We start from the raw sequence: 19,825 nt of genomic DNA, 5'->3' as shown, positions 1-19,825 counted from the left end.
CCTTGACCTCTTTGAGGCTCCACCCGCTCAGCAGCATGGGCTTGTTTTCCTGCTTTCTCGCTCACTCTGTAACCTTGACCTTTCTCCCCCTTCTTCCCTCATTTGCTGCAGACTCTTCTGCCAAGAGCCCTCCCTCTCTTAAGACTCCGTGTGCGCATCTATGTAGCGGTGGTGGTACTGAACTCAGAGTTACTGCGGATTAAATGAAATACAAATGTTAAGTACTTAGTCTGGTTCCTGGCACATTGTGACCGTATGATAGCCCTTATGGTTAGTTGTTATCAAGTGACAATCAGAGAAGTCTTCCGGCGCAAGTATGTCTAAAATAGCCTCCCTCTTCTGCTTTATTTGTATATACATTTTGATATGGCATCTCTTAGTCTGTTTTATTTCGTGGTGTTTATCACCAGCTGACACATGTTTATATTTATCAACCCGACTGAAATAGAAGTTTAGCGAAAGCTAGGATTTTGACTCTTTTGTTCATTTTTGCATTCTCAGTGCCTATAACAGTGTTTTCCATGTAGTAGGGGCTCAACTGTTACCTAAATGCGTATTGTAGCAGGTGAAAGCTCTTAGCGCCGTGCTTGCTTCGAGAAAGCATTGAATAAATGTCACGCTTGTTAGGCTTCCTCTTGCCCCTCTTTCACTCGCACCCAACGAAGAATGTATCTTTTCCAAGCTGTTTTGGGACCCACACCTTGTCTGATTGTAAACGGAGTTCTGGAAGCCTCCATCCGAGCGATGTCCTTGAAGAAAAGTTGGGATCATCCAAGAGAAAGAGTGGGCCTCTTGGGTGAAACCGTCTCGGTGGCTACACTTGGTTGGAGTCCAGGAGAATCTTCTGACTTGGAACTCTTGGTTTCTCACGCAGGATAAATATCGGTGGAAGTGGGCAGGACAAGGAGGGAGCGGACCCCAGGCTGATGTCTTTCCTTTTGCATTTTGCTCCTTTGGCTGGACCCATTTCACAATCCAAGCAGCCTCTCTTTACTGTCCAGCCAGCTGGAAGTCGTAGACTGCAGGGTCCTTGGACGCGTGGAGCTGTGCTCAGTGTGGCTGTTTGGAGGACTGTCGTGGAGCCCAGTTCAGGAGGGACTTGTTGCTGGGTCGTAGCGCTGACTGAGGTGTTCTTTTTTCACACGCTCTTGTGTGGTTGTGTCGTTGGAGGGGTCTCTTCCCCTTCCTCTTCCCTTCACCAGGCTGTGGAGCCAGCCCCACTCGGGAAGCTGGCAGTTCTGGGCGTGTGTTTCTAGGCTGCTGAGCAACGTGGAGCCGCTGCTGCGTTCGGATGTGCTCACTGTCCAAATGGTGACGACAGATGCCTCAGGCAGGGCATGGGAAGCTCACCCCCTGCAGCAGAAGCAGTGGCATGCAGTGGGGACTTTTTTCCTAGAGAAGTGCCTGTGTGGATGGGGCTGTTTGGGGAGCTGGTGGCACTTGGAGTGAAGTGAAATGCTGCTTTGGCGAGAGGAGGGAAGGAAGGTTACAGAGAGCTTTTGCTTGAACTAGGTGTTCAGCCATCCCCCAAACGAGGGGGGAGACCTCCCCACCCTTCATGCTGTGGGGTGGGCTGGACGGCCATGGCTCTCCTGATACCCAGAGGGAGGGAAGGGTCTTTGGAGAGTGAGGTTTGCACACTTAAGATAACAGTAAGAGAGTCAGCCAGAGAGCTGGCGGGCACCCCCTCACGCTGCCCCAGGAGCCCAGGTAACACGGTGCTGTGTAGAAGCCTGATTTCAGATCTGGCCTCCATCATTCTCAACTCTGAAGTGTGTGCCTGCAGTGGGGTAACTCACACAGCTTGGGTTTGTAGAGCATCCTTGGCTGTCATCCTGGGGACAAGATAGCAGGAAGTGTGTAGCTCTTGACAAGCCTGTACTTTGACATTGGCCTGTAAATCAGGAATGCAGTGACCTCTCAACCCAGGAACATAAAGCAGCTCCAGGACTGCAGAGCCTCTCCAGAAGCCATCTGAGAGTCTGCCTGACTAATCGTTCTGTCTCCCAAGTTGTACCAGAGAAAGTTACCAATAATATCCTTTCCTGTATCAGGCACTAGCATTGTTGATCTGCCATATGGAGAATCAGGTTCTAGAATCTATGGGAAGGACATAATATTGTGCTCAGTACTATTTTAAGCCGTTTATTTATTTATTTTGTAGTTTTATAGCCGTACCCGTGGCATATGGAAGTTCCCAGGCCAGGAATTAAATCTGAGCCTCAGCTGTGACCTACACTGCAGCTGTGGCAACACAGGATCCTTTAACCCACTGAGCTGGGCTGAGGAGGGCTGAGGATTGAACCCACACCTCCAAGCACTGCAGTCAGATTCTTAACGCACGGTGCCATGGCAGGACCTCCCTATTTTAATCTATTTAATCAGAGCATTGGGAGTAATCCATCAAAGAAATCCTTTGCAAACTGAGGCTCCCCTTTTCTTAATGGTGTGTGTGTGTGTGTGTGTGTGTGTGTGTGTGTGTGTGTGTGTGTCTTTTTAGGGCTGCACCCACGGCACCTGGACATTCCAAGGCTAGGGGTCGAATCAGAGCCATATCTGCAACCTACGTCACAGCTCACGGCAGTGCTGGATCCTTAACCCACTGAATGGGGCCAGGGATCAAACCCGCGTCCTCATGGATACTGGTTGTATTCATTACTGCTGAGCCACAACAGGAACTCCTTCTTAACGGTTCTTGCCCTCCTCCATGTCTTAGAACCCTTGGGGTCGGGAAGGTTTTGTTAAATCTGCTTGCTGTGAATGCCACTCACTTTCTGTTGTTGCACCGTCCGTCAGTCATCTTGCAATCCATATCCAGCCTTTCCCTCCCCAGCACTCACTTTACACCCCCAACTCCCTCAGTCCTTTCTTTTCTAGGTTGAAAAAATGGAGCAAAAAGTAATCATGTTGATAAGTCACCTCGCAGAGCATTTCTTGAATGTGCCCAGAACATAGGAAGATGCAAAACCCCGCCTTGGCGGAAGCCTTGGACCCCGTCCGCAGCCCACGTTCATTCTCTCCTCTCCCCTGTCCTTCCTGCCCTTTGCACCCCACCAGCCAGTCCTCGGCTGGCGTCTGGGATTCTTCCATCTTTGGGAAGCTCTTCCAGATGGTAATTGAAAAGATACATGAAGCTTTTTGTTCTTCCTTTTTTCCTTTTTTGTAGGGCCGCACCCTCGGCATATGGAGGTTCCCAGGCTAGGGGGTCATTGGAGCTGTAGCTGCCGGCCTACACCCCAGCCACAGCAACACCAGATCTGAGCCATGTCTTCGACCTACCCCACGGCTCACAACAACGCCGCATCCTTAACCCACTGAGGGAGGCCAGGGATCGAACCTACGTCCTCATGGATACTGGTTGGGTGCGTTTCCGCTGAGCCACAGCGGGATCTCCCAAGGCTTTTTGTTGTTAATAAGGGCGGGAAGTGGTAGAGGGAGGAGAGAAGAAAGGGCTGGAGTTGTGATCCAAGGAGCCCCTGCAGATTCTGTCCACTGGCCAGACAGCCGAGGACGTACTTGCTGACGATGGGTAGGATTTCCTGTTCTGCTTGAGGAAAGAGCTAGAACCAGGCACAGAGGGTATAGTGACATACAGACAGACGTGGTTTCCGTACAGTCTCGTAGTGGGGCGAGACAGTGATCGTGTAATCATATATTTAATTACATATACGTACAGTTGTAGGCCATGGTAAGGATTGGAGCAGAAAACTAGCACGTGGTAAGAGCCCGTAATAAGAATTGTTTTTATACTTTTTACGAGACAGAAATGTTTGGTTGGCTGATTGAGAGGGAGACAAAGAACAGGCCAGAAAACCAAGCTGGCACTGCCGCAGAAGGAGGAGATGGAGGGGAGCCCGCAGGTAGAGGGCGGTGACGGCCGGGCCTGGGAAACCCGGCCGGGGAGCCGTGGTTAGAGTGGAGCGTTTGGTCGGCAACCAAGAGCCAGGGGCCTGCGGACGGGGTGGCAACTCCAGGCTTGGTGTTCCAGAAGATGTCTTCTGAGCCAGCCTATGGGAGGGGGAGAGAGTTTGTCCCTTTCGAAGGGTGAGGGGGTGTCTGTGGAGAGCGCCCAGGACCCCGATTTTTGTTCATTTGGGGCAGAGTCTCTGAGTGCTGGGTCTGGGTGGAAGGCATGTCGCTCCGTGGGGGGCGGGAGAGTGTGTTCATTGTCTAAAGTGCGCACGTGAGGGAGAAGGCAGTACCACTGGGTATCTTATTTCATATGTGTGTGTGTGTATATATATCTTTTGTTTTGTTTTTTGCTTTTTAAGGCCACACCCGTGGCATATGGAGGGTCCCAGGCTGGGGGTCGAATCGAAGCTACAGCCGCCAGCCTACACCACAGCCACAGCCACGCCAGATCCGAGTTGCTTCTGCAACCTACACCACAGCTCACAGCCATGCTGGGTCTTTAACCCACTGAGCGAGACCAGGGATCGAACTTGCAACCTCACGGTTCCTTGTTGGACTTGTTTCCGCTGCACCACGACGGGAACTCCTTATTTTATCTTTTTAATAAAAGTCGTATAACACGTTTTGATATACGTAGACACCGTGAAATGATAGCTGCAGACTCATTGACCTTTTTCTCTCCTCACCCCCGAGGGGTGACTGGGGTCGGAAGGTAGCCGAGTCTCCCAGGGATGAGCACAAGCGGGCCCTTGGCTGCCGTGGTCTGTGGGATTCTGCCTAAGGTGAGACAGACACTGCGTACACATAGGTGCAGCTCTCAGTGTGTGTCGTGTACAGTCCGGGGTGAGCGGGGCATGGGGGGCGGTGGTGCTGATTTTGCATGTTTGAAAAGAAAAGGGTTGGGAAAGCCACCGTCTTGGGCTGCTTGGAAGAGCCAGACCCCCCTCCCCCCGAGCAGCTGGGGTGTCAGGAGGGTGGGCTGGGCTGGGAGGAGCCTTGGTGGCCAGAGAGAGGGGTGAGTGGGGGGGGACATGGAGATGCTTTGAGAAAAGGCGAAAGGCGAAGGTTGGCAAAGGAGCGGGAGGAAGACCTTCGACGGAGGAGGGCGGAGCGTGTCCCACGGCAGAGGATCTGGGAACGGTGGTCTTGCAGGCACGCACTGAGCGTCAGAAGGGCCCAGGGAAGGAAATGCCACCTCCTTCAAGCCAGCTCAGCTTCTGCTTCTCCCCCAGGGCCTCCTCTGACCTTAGCAGCCCTCCCGGGTCCCCCTCTCGACCTTCCCACAAACCCTATGATTTAGCATTTGAATATATTATTGCCCACATTGAGTAATATTTATACGTCTTGTTTTCCCTATTGCTTGCTTATGCATAGGGACCAAGATCCGTATTTCCTTTTTTTTCGTAATGACTTTTATTTTTTCCATTATAGCTGGTTCACAGTGTTCTGTCAATTTTCTGCTGTACAGCAAGGTGACCCAGTCACACATACATGTATGCATTTTTTTGTGTGTGTGTGTGTCATTTCTTGGGCCGCTCCTGAGGCATATGGAGATTCCCAGGCTAGGGGTCTAATCAGAGCTGTAGCAGCCAACCTATGCCAGAGCCACAGCAACGCGGGATCCGAGCCACATCTGAGACCTACACCACAGCTCACGGCGATGCCGGATCCTTAACCCACTGAGCAAGGCCAGGAATCGAACCCGCAACCTCATGGTTGCCAGTCGGACTTGTTAACCACTGAGCCACCATGGGAACTCCTACATGTATGCATTCTTTTTTCTCACATTATCATGCCCCATTATAAGTGACTAGATATAGTTCCCAGGGTTATACAGCAGGATGTCATTGCTTCTCCATTCCAAAGGCAATCATTTGCATCTGTTAACCCCAAATTCCCAGCCCATCCCCCTCCCTCCCCCTCCCAGAGATCCATATTTCCTGTGGATCTACAAGTACCTACAAAAATGCCAAGCACACAGTAGGGCTTCAGTAATTACTTGCTTGTTTAAGAGATAAGTTTTCTGGTGACTTTCCCGCTAGTGTGCCTTGTATGAGCTGGGTGCCATGTGACACAAAACAGTACAGGTCCTGACTCAGTGGTTCTCAGCTGGGGTGGCACTGCCATCCTGAGGGTGTTTAGAAATGGTGCGCGGGGCGGTGGCGGGGGAGACTTCATTGCCACTTTGAAAACAGCATTTGGGATGTGGGGCTCAGGGAAGCTGACCATCCCACGACGACCAGACAGCACCCTGAAGAATTGTTTGCCACCCAGAATGGCCGCCGTGCCTCTCGTGAGCCTGTGACATGGATGTGAGAGGGGTCGGGGGAGCACAGGACATGTTTCTTCCCTGAAGTGGGAGGCAGTGCCTGAGTCCCCTCCTTTCCTTCTTTCCCGGTGGAGAGAGGCACACAGGCTCTAAATTACTCGTGTGCATGGCACACAGCTCTTCCAGCAGCTTTTATTTGTCCGCCAGCGCACCTCTGGAGGTGAGACGGGAAGGCTTCAAGCCAGACTGCAAGGAGGGACATTTTCATGTTCTTTCTTCACCACCCACCCACTCTCTCTTTCAAGGCACATTTGTAAGAGCGTGGTGGAAGCAAGTCGCACTTGGTCTTCAGTTCTTAGTGGCTCAGGAAGGCGTCTTCAGGAAAACAGTTGGACAGATTCAATATCTTGTAATAACCTGTAATGGGAAATATATCATCTGAAAAAATATATGTATACGAATTTTTTAAAAAGAGGAGTTCCCACTGTGGCACAGCAGTTTAAGGACCCAGCATTGTCTCTGTGGCAGTACAGGTTCCATCCCTGGCCCTGGCCCAGGAAAAGGGGAACAAAAAAAAAGGAAAAATATATTTAGTTGGATCATTTTGCCGTGCACCTGAATTGACACAGTATTGTCAATCAACTCTTTTTCAATTTTTCTTTTTTGCCACCCTTGAGGCATGTAGAAGTTCTCATGCCAGGGATTGAACCCGAGACACAGCAGTGAGTCGAGCCGCTGCAATGACAATGCTGGATCCTTAATCCATTGTGCCACATGGGAACTCCTTTATTTCAGTCAAAACAAAACAGAACAATTGGACAGGGGCGCCCCAGAGCCTGAGCAGCGGGAGGGAAGTCGGTGTGTGATCCCCGTGTGAAAGAGGAGCCTGGCTCCTTTGTCCTCTCCCGGGTCTCTGGATCCTAAGGCTGACCCTTTGGAGACAGAGGTGTGCTGGGTGTGTGTCGTTGCTCTGGTTGCAGGGGAGTAACAGGGGGCAGGGATCACTTGCCCCGCGTATCCTTTGGAGAAGGACGGAAGGTAGCGGGTGGGAGCGGCTGGGAGGAGAGTGGCTGGTGGGGATGCACTGAGGCAGCACGCAGCTGGGCCGCCTCCCTTCCCATCCCCGAATCCGACCTGGGAGGGCAGGTCTGGCTGTGCCCTTGGTCTTATATGGCGAAGGTTTGGAGAAGTTGGAAAAAGTCCCTCTGACCTTCACAAGGTCCCTCTTCACTGTGGAAACTACCTTCAACCCCACAAAGCAGGGTTAAGGAGGGCAGGTAGCGTCCCTTTATCCCTTCAGACTTCTAGGAAGCCCTCTGCTTCTCTCTTCGGTTAAGAATGAAGATTCAGGAGTTCCGTCGTGGCGCAGTGGTTAACAAGTCCAACTAGCAACCATGAGGTTGCAGGTTCAATCCCTGGCCTTGCTCAGTGGGTTAAGGATCCGGCGTTGCCGTGAACTGTGGTGTAGGTCACAGATGTGGCTCGGATCCCGAGTTGCTGTGGCTTAGAAATGAAACAACTTGCCTTTGGTTGGACAGCCAGTAAGCAGCAGGTCCCAGATTCAGACTGTAGCCAGTGGCTACAGCTCTGATCAGACCCCTAGCCTGGGAACCTCCATATGCCATGGGAGCGGCCCTAGAAAAGGCAAAAAGACCAAAAAAAAAAAAAAAAAAAAAAAAAAATGAAGATTCGCTCTGATACCAGTCATTTACATTTTAATATGGATTCATGTATCTGTCTTTCTTTCTCTTTTGTTTGCCCATGCCAGTGGCATATGAGAGTTCCTGGGGCCTGGGATTGAACCCAAGCTACAGCAGTGACAGCACTGGATATTTTTTTTTTTTTTAGGGCTGCACCTGCCGAAATGGAGTTTCCCAGGTTAGGTGTCAAATTGGAGCTGTAGCTGTGGCATAGGCCGGCAGCCTAACCCACAACTACAGCAACAACGCAGGATCTGACCCACGTCTGCAACCTACACCACAGCCCACCACAATGCTGGATCCTTAACCCACTGAGCAAGGCCAGGGATCGAACCCTCAACCTCATGGTTCCTAGTCGGATTCGTTTCTGCCACACCGTGACGGGAACTCCAACACTGGATCCTTAATTGCTAGGCCACCAGGGAATTCCATGGGTTCATTTTAAGAGGGGTTTTGGGGAGGAATAAGAATACGAATGAATACTTACTATGCAGTGCATTCTCTTCTTACATAATCACATTATTCCCCACAATAACCCTTTGAAGTGGGATGTTTTCCTCATTTTCAAGATGGAGAAACCATGGCTGGCAGAACTTAGAAGTGAGACAACTTGCCTTTGGTTGGACAGCCAGTAAGCAGCAGGTCCCAGATTCAGACTCGGGCCTGACTCGCTCCAGCACCTGAGCTTGTGTGCCCCTGTGCTGGTGCAGGCCTGCGCCCAGGTGGCAGGTGTGTGCGGGTGCGTGTTGAGGGGAGGGCACCGTGCAGCTGACGTGCTGGACTGTGTGCCTTGAGCTGTGTCGTTTTCTACTTGCTTGAACTGTAAACACGTGGCCTGTGGGAACCAGGCTTTGCGGGCTCACTCGGAATAATATACCTCCGACCATAAAGTTTCTGCGGTGAAGTTTTAGGAGCCTTGAAACATGGCCTGTTTCACGGCATGGAGGCAGCCTGTATGAGAAAGGTCACTGCCTTCAGGAGCCTACAGTCTAGGTCTGTGTCTCAGTTGAGAACAAGTTTTAATCATGGAGGGGCCGTTTTTTGAGAAGAAGGAATGTCTATTTACTAAGTGATTTTTTTTTTTTTTCCCACTGTATGATTTTTTTTTTTTAATTAAAATGTATTAAGTTTTTTAAAATTTTTTTTTAGTAAGTGACTTTAGCCTGAGTCTTTGGGAGCTGCTGGTGGGCTGGCTTTGTGGGGACATACCGAGAATACAAAACTCCATGGGGCCTGTGCCCAGAACTGGTAGAGACTTCTGGATGTCAGGCTGCCGGGCAGAGCACCCCGACAACAGGAGGGGAAAACACAAAAGAATTCAGAAGATTCAGTCTGGAGGAAAGCGAGCTAATGATTCAGAAGAAGGCCTGGTCTTTACAGGAACAACAGGAAGCCTGTCTCATCTCCCTCACCTTTAAAAAAACTTTTTTTTATTGTAGTGAAGTACACTTAACATGAAATTTACCATTTTAGCCATTTGTAAGTGTACCGTTTGGTGGCATTAAGTACGTTTACATTGTGGGGCAGCTGTCACCGTCCCTCTCCAGAACCTCTTTGTCTTCCCCAGCTGAACCTCTGTTCCCACTCAACACGACGCCCTGCTCCCCTCCCCCAGCCCCTGGCACCCCCTCCCTCCCCCTTTCTGTGTGTGCAGAGCTGAGCAGAGGGCTGACAGAGCAGATGCTAACTATGTGTCGAGTCAGGTGAGGTGACCTGTTTCAGAAGTCCATGTGTCATCAGCCAGCCCAGGGCACCTCCCCGCCCTCCGGGCTCCAGGGCCAGGCGATGGGCCTCTGCGAGGGACTCTAAGTGAAACGGCTGCGTGGAATCGCAGAAGAATTGGCAGTGGAAGGAGAAGCTGAGGGTTTCTCTTCCATGTCCAGCTCCTTTGGCCGTCTCCCTGCTGTGACTGGGTTTCTGGCTCTGTTGTACTTCTGTGCATCGTCTGGCTTGTTCTCCGCTCTGCTCACCCTGGGCATCTGGGGGTAGCGGCTAGACAGTGGACAGAAGGTCATGCAGGGGATGAAGATAAGGCACCGTAACAGCATTCCTGCCTTTGTGGGAGGGGGGTACAGGTGTTAACTGGGCGTCTCCCTGGAAGAAGAAGAAGAAAACCAGCCTTAGCTAAGTGCCTTAGACCCAGCAGTGGCTGTCCTTCCCGTGATCCGCTCGTCTCTTCCTGGCTGGAAGCTTGATTCAACGAGCATGTGTTCCTGTATCACTAGGAACTGAAATCTCGGACATGGGCGACGTCATGGGAAGGGAGGGTAGCTTTTGGTATCGGGCAGTGTGAGCTCGGAAGCGCCTTTCCCGTGAAGTGTTGGGTCACAGTACGGTGGAGGGGGGGAAGAGGTGGTTAGCTGCCAAGAGGTTTTGGGGAAAGGGTGCGCAGCCTTTGAGGCCCCTTCGATGTCCCCCCGCTGGGCCTCCAGGCCTGCACAGTTCGGGCCCAGGTCAGGCTATATCCTTCTGTGGTGTCCGCTCCCTGGACAGACCCAAAGCCTGGCCTCGCATTGAGTTCCGTACTAATAGAGGTGACCGATTCAGTGCCAGCCTGGCCTCCTCGCTTCGTCTGCACCACTTGCGGTTTCCTCATCCACCTTCGTGGGAAGAGAAGGAAAAGGGAAGGCGAGACAGGCTTGGCCCTCAAGTCACCCGGGGTGAGAGGAGGGCAGGAGAGCCCTTTGTCGTAGAGACCTGTCCTGCAGTCAAGATGCAGGCCACAGGGGCCTCTAGCGGGTAGGTCGGGGGTGGCAGTTTAGGGCCCACTGTTCAGGCTCTTTCTCGCGATCACCCGTCCTCATGTTGGATCCCAGGGTCTGAGGATTCGGAGTCTCTGTCTTTGTCTTTGGGCTTCCTGACTGGAACCTACACGTGTTTAGCATCACCCTCCAGGTCTGTCCCAAAGCCCTTCTCACCCCAGTCCCTCTCACACCACTCCAAAGCCTGTTTCTTTCTTCGATGGGGCCAGGCATGAATGGGGGTTGATAGTTAGAAGCACAGCCTTCCTTAGGTGTTACCCTGCAGTCTGGCATTGTGCCTGCCTGGATGCAGTTATCATCATTCAGTGGCACTATTAAAAGCAAAAAGTGGTTGGAGTTCCCATCGTGGCTCAGTGGTTAACGAATCCGACTAGGAACCATGAGGTTGTGAGTTCAGTCCCTGGCCTTGCTCAGTGGGTCAAGGATCCGGCGTTGCCGTGAGCTGTGGTGTAGGTCACAGACGTGGCTGAGGCTCTGGCATAGGCCGGCAGCTACAGCTCCGATTCGACCCCTAGCCTGGGAATCTCCATGTGCCACGGGAGTGGCCCTAGAGAAGGCAAAAAGACAAAAAAAAAAAAAAAAAAAAAAGCGAAAGGTGGTTTGGAATCCCTGTCGTGGCTCAGCGGAAGAGAATCTGACTAGTATCCATGAGGAGGCAGGTTCAATCCCTGGCCTTGCTCAGTTGGTTAAGGATCTGGTGTTGCCGTGAGCTGTGGTGTAGGTTGCAGATGCGGCTTGGATCTGGTATGGCTGTGGCTGTGGCTGTGGTGTAGCCTGTTGGCTACAGCTCCGATTCGACCCTTTGCCTGGGAACCTCTCTATATGCTGCAGGTGCAGCCCTAGAAAGACAAAAAAATAAATAAATAAACAGAAAAAAGTGGTTTAAGTGCCTACATTTAAAGCAGAGCATCCATGGGCTTCCATTTTTAGGTGCCAGCCTCAGACCAGGGTCCCAGAGCTAGTTAGATCTGACTTCCAATGGTCACTGCTCTGTGCAGGGCCTGGTCTCCCCAGAAATGTGGGCCCTTGTGTGTCTGCTCAGCCTGGGGCCCAAGGTGCATTCTGTGCAGGTGAGGAGTGATTCACAAGTCAATGATTCATGCCCCCGCTGCTGCCCAGATCCCCTGCCCTGGCCTTGTCACCTGCTCAGATGGGCTGTAGTGGCGTCTCCAGAAAGCTCCCAGTTGGAGGCCTGTGGCCACAGGGGCTGTTGGAATTGAGGCAACGCGATAAACAGAGCGCGTGTGTGGCATCAGGAGCTAGACCTAGTTCCTGTTTCACTTCTCTCTAGGGTGTGGGATGTGGCGACTCCCTGGGACTTGGTTTCCTCATTTGCAAAACGAGGGGACGAGAACTGTGGCTCTTAATCAGAGGCTCAACCAGAATCACCAGGATAGCTTTTTTTTTGACCTACTTCGACCCAGGCCCTGCCCCCAGAGGTGATTCAGTCCATCCTGGGTGGGGCCCCGTCTGTGTGTTTTCCCAGGTGATCTGATGCAGACTTCCTTTAAAACCCACTGGACCAGCTAATCCTTAAGGTCCCCCGAGACTCGAGTCCCCTCCTCCCTTCTTTCCTCTCCTCCTTCCGAAGTCTTTGAGCGCCTACCACGTGGGGTGCTCTCTGTGTTCTCAACACTGACTCAGAATAGATCAGATGTGGAGTTCCCACTGTGGCGCAGGCGGGATCGGCAGCGTCTGGGGAGCCCTGGGATGTGGGTTCTATCCCTGGCATGGTGGGTTAAGGATGTGGCGTTGCTGCAGCAGCAGCTTAAAATGCACCTGTGGCTCAGATCTGATCCCTGGCCTGGGAATTCTAAATGCCTCAGGGCAGCCAAAAATGGGGGGGGGGGAGAGATAAGATGTGTGCTTTGCAGTGTAGTGTATGGAAGGAAAGGTGAGCTTCTGCGTGTGAAGCTGGGCAAAGGAGGAGTTGAGGGAAGCAGTCCTGGGGGCAGGGCTCGGCCAGGGTGGGATCACGGAGCCTCATGGCTCCAGCTGGTCTGGGAAACTGTGCAGGGAGCTCAGGGTGGGGCAAAGCTGGGGTGTGGGCATGGAGCTGGGCTTCCGGGAAGGGCATGAAATAAAAGGAAGGTTCAGGAAAGGATCTGAAGGACTTCAGTAAATGTGTGTCACTTTGCCCGAGTCTGTTATGCGCAGGCAGAGAGGCTCGCCAGGTGAGGAGTGACCTGGGAGGAGAGGCAGTTTTCACTTGTCTTTGAAGACGGGGAGGGGTTAGGTGAGGCCTTCCTGTCACTCACCCACACATGCACTCGCACAGACATTGGAGACAAATCTGAATCCAAATCCCAGGTCTGTCACGTACTATGCGACCTTTGGCAAGGTCATTGCTACCTCCACGTCTCATCTGCACCACTTGTCAAATGAAGGTGACAAGACCCACTGAACAGGGCTGTTTTGAGGGTTGAATAAAGAAAGTAAAGTGCTTAGCTTGGAAACTGCTCATCAGATAGGTGGTAGCTGCACGAATTCTCTTAGGAAAGTGCCCAGAAAGAGTGCCTCCTGGGGTCCTGTTAACATTCCTCTCCTCCTTGGTGTTTTGTTTGGAAAGAGAAAACCCCCCAGTGTATTGAGTTCAAGCTTAATGGTGGGTGAGTCACTGAGCCCCCAGGTGGAGGCCTGGCTTCCCCTTTCTTCCCCTGGAGCTTTCTGCCCTCTCCTGAAAGTCTTCCAGCTTCACTGGAAGAAGCTGAACTTGACGCTCCTGTTTGTCCTGCCCCCTGAGTCAGGAATTTGGGCAGGCAGTCTCTCGGGCTTGCTTGCCTGCCTTTTGTGTAAAAGCTCCGGGCCCACCCAGAGGAAGCACTGGTCCAGAGGCTGACACCCTGTACCTCACCCTCGGGGACATTCTGATGCTGGCATGGCTTAGAGCAGATGCCAGGACTTTTCACAAAAATGTGTAAAGTGCTCTCTGCCGAGGCCCAGATGGCCCGGGGGCCTGCTGCTTGGACGCCCCAGACTTTGCCTGGAGACTTAGGCTCTTTCTGCCTCCGAGCCTGGGGTCTTTCCCACCCCTGACCTTTGCTCAGTTAACTCTTACTTGTCCTTTGGTCTCAGCATAAGGTCACTTCCCCTGCAGACCTTTCCTGCCCCCACCCCAGCATGAGCTCCCTTTAATCTTTCTAAGAGTGCTCTGTATTTTTTCTTATAGTCTATCACAGTTGAGTTTATGTACTCTTGTAATTGGGACTTTAAACGTCTGCTTCCTGTAAGCTCCACGAAGGAACCATTTCCTCCTTTTTTTTTTTTTTTTCCTTTTTTTCTTTTTAGGGCCACACCCTCAGCCAGTGGAAGTTCCCAGGCTAGGGATCAAATCCGAGCTGCAGCTGCCAACCAAGCCACAGCCACAGCAATGCCGGATCCAAGCCGAGCCTGTGACCTACACCACAGCTCACGGCAATGCCTAATCCTTAACCCACCAATTGAGGCCAGGGATGGACCCTCTGTCCTCGTGGATACTCATTGGGCCTTAACCCACTGAGTCACAATGGGAACTCTGGAACCATTTCTCTTTTGTTCCTTGCCACATTCTAGTATCTTTCTCGGGCGCTTGATGTTTGTTGAATGAATGGAGTTTATTGAATGAATGCATGAACTGGTCGCTGGGCCCTAAAGTTGGCATGAGTGCAGCCAGAGAAGATTTCTTAGAAAAGAGAGGAGAGGTGGGCCTGGCGAGAAGTTGGCTGGACGTGTTCACACCATCCTGCCGCTCAGGAAGGTCCTCCTCCTTTCTCACTGTATCCCTTGGGCTGTAATTTATTCTGAGTTGGTTCTTGGTGGGGCCAGAGATGATCTGGTCCCCACCCTTTGGAGAAGAACCCTTTCTGAGTCTGATTCAGACAGTCCTTCCCGTCCCTGCGGCCCCACCCTCCACCTGCTCTTCTCCCAGCTGACTCAGCTTGGCACCCTCTACCCTTCCTTCCAAGGTGGCCTTTCGGAGTCCCCTGTCTGTTGTCGCATTCCTTCCTAAGTCCTCTCTCGTGGCTTCTGGAATTAGAAGCAGCACAGGCAAGACAAGTCACAGGCTTTCTTGGTCGTGGCGCCTCCCCGGCCTCTTGCCTTAGATTTGGGGATTTGGGGACACCTGACTCCCACAGGAGGCGGTTGGCAATGAGGTATAATGGTTTGTTTGTGCTGCGATGGAAAACGCAGCAGCAAGCGCCTTGTTATTATCCAGCCCCTGATTTCTGTTGTCCTCCTCCGCGAGCTTGGTGTCTGCCAGCCTGAGTGGGCTTGCCGTGCCCGCCCACCCGCCTCCTGCGTCCATGCCCATGCTCTGCCCTTTCTCCCTCCAGCACCTGCCTCCGGACCACCCCCCCCGCCCCTTTCAGCCCTGCCTCCAAGGCCACACTTCTTTTTTCTCCCTTCTCTGTCACCTGCCTCTTCACAATTCTGCTTTGTTTCTTTTCTCCTGAGCTGCCCCTCTTCACTCTCAATCCCAGTAACACCCGCAGTCTTGGTCAGTCTTTTTTTTTTTTTTTTTTTTTTTTTGGTCTATGTCTTTTTAGGGCCACACCCACAGTGTATGGAGGTTCCCAGGCTAGGGGGTCGAATTGGAATGGTAGCTACCGGCCTACACCCTACACCACAGCCACAGCAACTCGGAATCTGAGCTGCGTCTGCGACCTACACCACAGCTCACGGCAACACCAAATCCTTAACCCACTGACCAAGGCCAGGGATCGAACCCGCAACCTCATGGTTCCTAGTCAGATTCCTTTCCATTCTGCCACGACAGGAACTCCTCAATCTCCTTTGGACAGAGTCTTTCCTTGCTCTTTGGAAGGCAAGTGTCTCCATAATGACTGTGCAAACTTGTAGCACTTTGTGGCTATCAAAATGTTGTTACATCTCTGAACTCTGGTGAGCTGGGGTTGGGTAGGCAGGAAAGAGAGGCTCTGAGAGCTTAAGTGATTTGCTGATTTGCTTCCGTCACATGAGAGAGTCAGAGCCAGTGCCCAGGCCTTCTGGTTTTTGGTGACATTTATAAACACTAACCAATCCTTGCCATCCGTTTTTGTTTGTTTGTTTTTAATTAAATTTTTTCGGCTGCACTTGCAGCATGTGGAACTTTCTGGGCCAAGGATCAAATTCATGCCACAGCAGTGACTCGAGCTGCTGCAGTGACAGTGCCAGATCCTTACCCACCGTGCCACAAGGGAACTCCATTCCTGTCATCCACCTTACTAGACTCTTGGCTGCCTTTCTGCTTCAGCTAAGAAGATCTGTCCCTGAGTTATCCTCTTACACTTTTGAACCTTCCTTTAAGTGGTCTGAGGTGGGACGTTCTTCGTCCTTCGCCTTACCCAGTCTCTACCCACTTTTTTCTCCTTTCAAAAATGTTTATTTAGGCATTCCCGTCGTGGCGCAGTGGAAGCGAATCCGACTAGGATCCATGAGGATGTGGGTTCAATCCCTGGCCTCAATCAGTGGGTTAAGGATCTGGCATTGCCGTGAGCTGTGGTGTAGGTCACAGATGCGGCTCGGATCCCATGATGCTGTGGCTGTGGTGTAGGCTGGCAGCTACAGTTCTGATTAGACCTCTATCCTGGGAACCTCCATATGCCACAGGTGCGGCCCCAAAAAGACAAAAAGACCAAAAAAAAAAAGTTTATTTAGCTGTTGGGAGTGGCTCAGCAGGTTAAGAATCCAGCGTTGTCACTGCTGTGGCTCTGGTTACTGCTGTGGCATGAGTTCAGTCCCTGTCCTGGGAGCTTCTGCATGCCATAGGCACAGCCAAAAAAAAAAAAAAAAGCTTACCTCTTGTCTCCTTCAGAAATCCTGTCTTTATCTTTTTTTTTTTTTTTTTTTTTTTTGTCTTTTTGCCTTTTCTAGGGCTCTCTCGTGGCATGTGGAGGTTCCCGCGCTAGGGGTCCAATCGGAGCTGTAGCCACTGGCCTACGCCAGAGCCACAGCAACTCAGGATCCGAGCTGCGTCTGCAACCTACACCACAGCTCATGGCAAGGCCAGATCCTTAACCCACTGAGCAAGGCCAGGGATCAAACCCGCAACCTCAAGGTTCCTTGTCGGATTTGTTAACCACTGCGCCACGACAGGAACTCCAGTCTTTATCTCTTCTTTCCCTGTTGCTTCCTGTGGTCTTTGGGTCCCTGTTAATGTTCCCATTTGGTTTTAGCCAACTGTGCAGGAGTTCCCTGATTGAAGGAAGTCTACTTAGTCTAGTAATACATATTTGTGTACCAAGCTTATAAATCATGGGGTGCTGATTCAAAACTACTTTCAGTAGTTGCCCTCGTACGTTGCCTTTGAGCGAATGGTTATGGATTATTTTGGAAGAATGGAGATAAACCCCACACTAACCCAAAGTGGTTTCAGAAACCATGGCGTTAGGGAAAGGGAATGGTTTTTCTAGAATACACCACCTTTCTTTTGTTTCCATATTTATTCATTCCGTAGAAAGGTATCGAATGTGACTCTGACCCCTAAGACTTAGTCTTGTTTGGTTGGTTTTTGGTGGCACCATGGCGTGCAGAAGGAGGACAGGGATGGAACCCAAGCCACAGCTCTAACCTGAGCTACAGCAGTGATAACACTGGATCCTTAACCCACTGAGCCACTAGGGAACTCCAAGACTTAGTCTTGCAGAGGACAAAGACTCAATGACAGAAATGTAATTGATACCATGAAAGGGACCATGCAGGGTGCTGTGGGAGCAGGAGGAAAGTCGGGGAGACTTCTTGGAGGAAGTGATATCTCTGTTGAGGTCCAGAAGGATGGGCCTGGGGCATCCAGGTAAAGGGGAGGGGAGCGATGCTCTGGGAAGAGTGGGCAGTGTGTGCGCCTTCTCATAAGGGCATGGCTTATTCGAAGAACTGAGAGGAATTCAGTAGAATTCAGGGGCAGTATGTTCCTGCCCCTCTGCCTCGTCCCCACCCCCGCGAGAACATGACCACAGGGCAGGAATGGGCAGGGCTCGGGTAAACCCTACCTGGGATCATCAGATCTGAATGTAGGAAGGACCTCTTTGGTCTAGAGGACGTAAACGGAGTCCAGTGGACAAAGCTCTGGGCGGGAGGCGCCGTGGGAACCCTCCTTGGAGATGCCATCAGGTTCCACACTTCACTTCTTGGAGCCTTGCTTTTCTCATCTGTGAAATGGGATAGTAATTCCTGCCGGGCTTCCCACGGGTCAGAGGCACAAGTGAGATGACGGCTGGGAAGGCACCTGGTAGACTGTGAAGAGCTGGCTGCTGGGGCGATGGCAGCAGTGCCCAACCGGGAGGCGGTGAGCCTGATGCTGCCGGCCACAGACAGGCCGATTCTTGTGGCAGAGCCAAGATCAGCCTCTGATGGCTTGTCACATTTTTAAAAGCAAAGGCCTTACAAAGTTGAGACTTAGGAAGTGAGTAGTGGAGAGGCAGAAGGAAGACACCACCTCCGCTGCCTAGAAGACTTTGCAAGATCTAGCTCTGGGCAGGGGGGTGGCTAGAGTGACCTCCAGCAGTCTTCAGACCTGAGGCTAGGGGTGGTCCCCCCAGGCCTGCAGGTCTCAGTTTTCCCTTAGAAGGTTCTGGAGGCATGCGGGACTTCAGAAGCAAGCTGTTTATCTTTTAGGTTTTTGAGTTTATTTTTAAATTTCTGTCTGCAATGGTATTTATTTTTTCCTTTCCCTTTGCCCACTTCTCCCGCTCAGCCTCAGAAAGAGACCATCTGTCCCCTGCCTTGCCTGCGGCCGTTTTAGAACCAGCATAAGGCTGCTCGATTTCTGGCCCCTCTTCTTCTTCCCTCCCTCCCCCACTGCCTGGCTTCTCCTCGGCATCTTCGTCTAGCTCCCCGCACAGGTCAGCTCCCCCCCTCCTGTGGGCCTCCATCCATGAAGACCTCTGGTCTGTGTGAAGGCCCAGCCCAGGCCCCCGTCTGGGGCAGCCAGACCAGTGGGGAACCTGGGCACCGAGGCGTGGAGGGGATCTGCCCGCAGCCCGGCTCAGGCAGGGCCCCCATCTGCGCGGACTGGTTTCCGATGAGAATGGTATTTGTGTTTATGTGTGTGTCCTGTTTGGACTTGCTTCTGCCTCTCCCTGTATCTGCACACATGCCTGCGTGCGTGCGTGTGTATGTGTGTGTGCGCGCACACGTGCTCATTATCATGTGTGTGTCCTTCTAGCTTAGAGACCCAGGAGGAGTGACTTAGAAATGACCCTTTTGCCAGCCCCTAAGTCTCCTCCCAGTTTCTTTCCCGCCCCTCTGCTCGCCCCTCTGCGCCCCTCTGCTCCCGGGGCAGCCTTGGCTTCCTCCCTCCCACACTCCTGCCCCGTAAAAATACTTCAAAGCAGCCGAGAAACAGAGGACTAGTACCTCACAGTGTGGAACCAGAATAAAAGGATGCAATTCAGTTCCACAGTGTGAGCAGTAGGCTTCTCCCAGAATGGAGTAGTGTTGGTTTTAGAGAGCAAGGAAGGCTGGGAAAGGAGGGTTTTTGTTTTGTTTTGTTTTCGTCTTTTGTCTTTTTAGGGCCACACCTGGAGGTTCCCAGCCTAGGGGTCGAATGGGAGCTACAGCTGCCTGTCTGTGCCACAGCCACAGCCATGCCAGATCTGAGCCCTGTCTGCAACCCACACCACAGCTCATGGCAACGCCAGATGCTTAATCCACTGAGCGAGGCCAGGGATCAAACCTGCATCCTTGTGGATGCTGGTAGGGTTGTTTCCACTGAGCCATGGTTTCAGCCTTCCTTTTGCGCTCTCCCCCGTCCAGTTTGTCGGCTCAGCGGGGAGCTGCCCTGATGCTCCCTCTCTGCCAGCTTCCTTTATCCCAAGGGAGTGTTGATCTGTCTCCTGCTTGGCCTCAGCCCGCTTTCCACACTGAGCCCTGGGGGTGGGAAAGGGGGCACTGCGATGGAGACGGACTCAGGCCACCTCCTGTGACAGGCTGGTGTCTGGACCCGTTGGGTCCTTGGGGCTGTGTCTGCTTTCTCTGCTTGGGGACGGAGGAAGACGTGACCTAATGAAACTTTTCCTGCCACTTCCCGGCCCCCAGCCCTCACATCGCCTCCTCTCACACACGTTCTTTCTCACAAACACTCGCCCTCCTGTATCTCTGCTCTTGTGCCCACACGCGCACACGTCCTTTGGCTGCTCGCAGCTGATTGGAGGACGACTGAGTCGCCATCCTCCACCAGAACCGCCCCCCGGATTTCTGCCACC

At 52.2% G+C, this 19,825-nt stretch overlaps 1 protein-coding gene across 24 annotated transcripts in view; it reads left to right on the top strand.

Moving 5' to 3' along the window:
- MINK1 (misshapen like kinase 1) overlaps positions 1-19,825 on the top strand; it is a 50,391-nt gene that overhangs the window by 2,886 nt on the left and 27,680 nt on the right. The window lies entirely within an intron of this gene.

The sequence above is a fragment of the Sus scrofa genome, chromosome 12 (assembly GCF_000003025.6).
Source record: "Sus scrofa isolate TJ Tabasco breed Duroc chromosome 12, Sscrofa11.1, whole genome shotgun sequence".
Taxonomy (NCBI): Eukaryota; Metazoa; Chordata; class Mammalia; order Artiodactyla; family Suidae; genus Sus; species Sus scrofa.
The sequence above is the reverse complement of the archived record's forward strand: the minus strand, read 5'-3'. Positions and strand labels throughout refer to the sequence as shown.